Consider the following 4,935-nt stretch of genomic DNA (forward strand, 5'->3'; position numbering starts at 1 on the left):
TTGAGACACACATGAATGTAATTATAACCTGGTAGAGTATGCATATCTCAGGGACATATACTGATATCTATACTTCTTTAAGTCTTCCACTTGCGACTTTCACTTATCCCTGAATTATGTTGCAGTTTGGCTTAATCTATTCCATGTTTTATGTACTCATACAGACAACATACATCCATTATTACATATGTTGCATAAGTGATGTTTTGGAACTCAGGAGCTGAGTTATATTCGACCCCCGAATTTCAGGGCGTTACAGTAGTAGTCAACATGCCCTTGAGTTTAGAGAAAGCTTCTTAGAATTGTTCAGTCCACTAGTATGGAACATCTTTTTTTAAGTAAATTACACAAAGGACGAGAGAGGTGATTAAAGTCATTTATGAATCTTCTATAAAACCCTGTGTGTCCTAAGAAGGATCGCACATCTCGTATACCTTTGGGTGGAGGTATGATAAAGATAAGATCAATTTTAGCTTTATCTACCTCAATTCCCTTGGACGAGATGATCTCCCAATTTAGTACCAAATTCTTTTCCTCGCATCGCTTCAACACATATTTAAGATTTTCTAAACAATTATTGAAGGATGGACTAACGATAAAGAAGTCATCCATGAAGACCTCTAGATATTGCCCTATCATGTCAGAAAAAATACTCAACATGCATCGCTAAAAAGTGGTAGGGGCATTACACTGTCCAAATGGCATCCTTTGGTAAGAAAAAGTGTTAAAAGGACATGAAAATGTGGTCTTTTCCTTAGCTTCAAGGGTTATATCTATCTGGTCGTAACCCGAATACCCATCGAGGAAGCAGTAGTACGAGTGACCAGCTAGCCTTTGCAAACTTTGATCAATGAATGGCAAACGAAAGTGATCCTTCCTCGTGACGGTATTCAATTTCTTGTAGTCAATGCACATTCTTCAACCAGTAGTAACTCTAGTTGGCATGATTTTATTATTGGCATTGGCTACTATGGTGATTCTAGACTTCTTAAGAACCACCTGAGTTGGATTCACCCATTGGCTATCCGATATAGGATATATGATACTCACATCTAATAGCTTAAGAACCTTGGCCTTAACCACTTCCTTCATATGTGAATTTAATCTACATTGTGATCGTCTTGAGGTCTTAACATTATCTTCTAGATAAATGCAGTGAGTACAAATTGAAGGGTCAATTCCCTTGAGGTCCGCAATTGACCATCCAATGGCTCCTTTATACTCAATGAGAGTAGAGATAAGCATACTCTCATGTTCTTACTTGAGGTGGGAGAAATCACCACCGGGTATGTCTCATCTCGACCTAAATAGGCATATTTTAAATCAAAGGGCAAAGGTTTTAAGTCAAGCTTCGGTGCCTTGAGGTTAGAAGGTAGAGACATTACATCGGTTTGGGGTAATTCTTCAAATTGTGGCCTCCACTGGTTAACTTCAAGTACTGGCATGGTATCCAGCATGGTCCCCATCTCCTTAATCATATTATTATCAAAATCATGGGAGTGGGCCAGGCACATCTCTAGAGAGTCAAAGGATAAGGTCAGAAGAGTTCTATCTTCCACGAAAGAGTCAATCAGGTTAATATCGTGGGAATCATCATCATCCTCTAACTGTTTTCCTGTATTGAAAAAGATATTTAGATCAAATGTCATATTTCTACAAGACAAACTCATAACTTCATTCCTGCAATTGATGATTGCATTTGATGTGGTAAGGAATGGTTGACCAAAAATGACAGGAATTTGAGTGCTCATGTCCACGATGGGTTGAGTATCCAAGAAGATAAAATCTATTCGGTAGTAGAATTTATCAATCTGGACTAACACATCCTTAATTATCCATCTTGGTACACGAACTGAGTGATCAACAAGTTGTAATGTGGTCCGGGTAGGTTTTAATTCACCTACACCCAGTTATTCATAGACCGAGTATGGAATCAGATTTACACTACTCTTAAGTCAAGAAGTGCGTGCTCAATTCGGTAGTTCCCAATTACACAAGTAATGGTTGGACTACTATGATCTTTGTATTTCTGTGGCACATCTTGCTTTAGGATGACACTCACTTTTCTTGTCAGAAATATTTTCTTTTGAATGTTTTGTCATCTTTTGGTAGTGCATAGATCTTTCAAAAACTTGGCATATGAAGATATTTTTTTAACGGCATCCAGTAGTGGAATGTTGACCTTCACTTATTTCAGCACCTCTAGAATGTCCTGAGAGTTAGAAAGAGGTTTTGGTGCAATCGACCGTTGAGGAAATGGAGCAATTGGCTTGCCTTAAGGTTCTGGTTCTAACTCATGTGAAGTGTTGCTAGGTCTATTAGTTTCCTCTATTTCAGGGTCCTTAGACTTTTCAGCCCTTAACGAAATAGATTTATTAATTGTTTTCCCACTCCTAAGAGTGGTGATAGACTTAGCTTGCTCCATTTATTTGAAGAGCTCGAGTCACTAGCTCCATAGTGTTGTTTTGGATTGGGAAGAGGTTGAGCTAGAAGGTTTCCCTTTTCCCCAATTGCATTTTTGTATCAAGCCCTTGTATGGCCTTTGTAAAGTCTTGAAAGGCTTGTATCATACCCTGATTGAAACGCTCTTGATTTTGAAGATTCTTTAGAACTGGATCCTGTTGAGGTTTCCCTTGATTTAAAATTTGATTAGGGAATCTTTGAGGAGTAGCAGTTTGTCCATTCCTCCAACTGAAATTTAGATGATTTCTCCAACTAGGATTATATGTATTTGAAGTGGATCCACTGAAAGGTCTTTAGTAATTATTCATGGCATTAGATTTCTCATTTAGTACCTCTTGAAAAGCAGGTATTGTTGGACAATTTTCAGTTGTGTGAATGTTGCAAGCACAAATACCGCAAATAGTTTCTGTAACCTTATCCTTCTTTAGTTTCATGGCCTCGAGTTTCCTTGTGAAATTAGTCACTTTAGCATTTATATCATCATCTTCTTTCAGAAGATAAATTCCACCCCTCTCCTTTAATTGAGTAGGCCTAGAAGTGGTGCTTGATTTTGGGGAGATGTCCCATGATTATGTGTTTTCAGCAAGCTTGTCAAAATAATCTTATACATCATCGACCTCTTTGTTCATGAATTCTTCATTACACCTTGTCTCGACCATTTGGCATATGGAAGAAGTCAGCCCATCGTTTAAAAAAAAAAAAAAACTTGTTATTCGCAAAGTTTCAAAACCATGTTGTGGCCATAAATTGACAAGATCCTTGAACCGCTTCCAACATTGGAAGAATGTTTCACCGTCCTTTTGGGCAAAGTTCATGATCGATTTTCTAAGGGTGTTCATTTTATGATATGGGAAAAATTTCTTTCTGAACTCCCTTGTCATGTCGTTCCATCTGCTAATAGACCGTGTACGTAATGAATGCAACCATATCTTAGCTTTCTCTTTTAAGGAGAAGGGGAAGGGTTTCATCCTAACCATGTCTTCAGACACGTTCAGAAAGTATAGAGTGGCTATGATCTCATCAAACTCTTTCATATGTAAATATAGAATTTCAAATTCAAGTCCTTGGAATTTTTGAAGGAGTTGGATCACCCCTGGCTTGATATCCATATGTCCCATATTTTTTGAAAAAATCATGCATGAAAGTGTGCTTACTCCCGCCGGTTGTAAATAATCTCGTAAAGTATGAGACAGGGGTATTTAATGCACCTCATTCTCATCCTAGATTTCCTCAACCCAAAGTTGAGGTGGATTTGGAGGTTGATTGGCTAGTTGATTGGCAGCCATAACTTCAGTCAATTCTGTGGATCTCGAGTGGTGTCTAATCTTGTGATGGATAGGTAACCCCTCAACCAATCCTCCTTCACTCAAGAGACGTCGAGTATTATCACGGACCCACTGTAACGACCTTGGAATTTTTGTGCTAATCTTTCCTTAAGTAGTTGTTTTTGGGGTAATTAGCGCTTTACTTGATTGCTTGTGAAATTCGCATCAATCACTTTAAATTTATTTGATCTTAAAGGAGAAGTGAGTCTTACTAAACAACCATCCTAAACCGGGTTCAATTTTAAATTATTGGACCCTAACCCCGGGAAAGTGATCATATCTTAAATTTGCTTATCCAAAATTGGGCTTGGTCCACCTCGAAAACGTCACATGTTGGGTCGATTTTTATTCGGTAAGAGGTGAAACTTGGAATTTAATCTTTTATGAAATTTTAAATCCTGGGGAGATTTTAAATTAGTTGGATTGAAATTTACCCTTGATCAAAGGTTGGCCCGGGCAATCCTGTGCTTTGGATGTCATTTGTGAATTAATTGATGGGTCCCCACGGGATTAAACCTCTAAAACTCAAGACCTAATCCATGGTGGTGAGTTAAGTCCACCTTTCGGGTTATGGCCCACCAAGGTTCGTTATCGAGAAAGGGGTTTGGTTATAACCAAATCCTTGACCAGGGGTTATTTATCATTTTACCCTAAAAGTCCTTAAACCCTATTCATTTCCATGAATTTTCTCTAACCCATTAAAGAGAGTAAAAAAAAGGAATAAAGAGGTTGGTGAACACCTTGATTCCCCCTTCACCTTTAACCTTCCTTTGAATTTCCCCGACGATTGATTCTTTTGGGGAAGTTAACCTAAAAGGAGAGCTTAGATTAACTTGGTGTTTTGTATCCATTTTACCTTATTTTAGGGATTCCGGGCCCGAAAAATCGTTAAATCAAATTCGGCGGCCTTTGCTTAAGGGGGACAAGTGTATTTTTTTTCAAGGCTTTCAATCCCTGTTATTCTTGCATAGGATGAGATTTCACATGTCAAATTTTATGTTTACATTGCTTTCCTGATATGAATGTGTTATATTACGAACCTATAAAAAGACCATATTAAAAATTGCACCATGTTTTCCATGATTTTTGGTCATGAGTTGTGATGCATGTATGCAATCCGGGAAAAAATTGTTTGCACTATTTCAAC

The 4,935-nt window shown here is 38.0% G+C and overlaps 1 non-coding gene across 1 annotated transcript; it reads left to right on the top strand.

Annotated features, from left to right (window-relative positions):
• Positions 1-3,189: 3,189 nt before the first annotated feature.
• Positions 3,190-3,296, top strand: LOC131226371 (small nucleolar RNA R71). Its single transcript, XR_009161760.1, has one exon. It is a non-coding gene; the product is annotated as a small nucleolar RNA R71 (small nucleolar RNA).
• Positions 3,297-4,935: the final 1,639 nt, after the last annotated feature.

Source organism: Magnolia sinica, chromosome 14, assembly GCF_029962835.1.
Source record: "Magnolia sinica isolate HGM2019 chromosome 14, MsV1, whole genome shotgun sequence".
In the NCBI taxonomy this organism is placed as follows: Eukaryota; Viridiplantae; Streptophyta; class Magnoliopsida; order Magnoliales; family Magnoliaceae; genus Magnolia; species Magnolia sinica.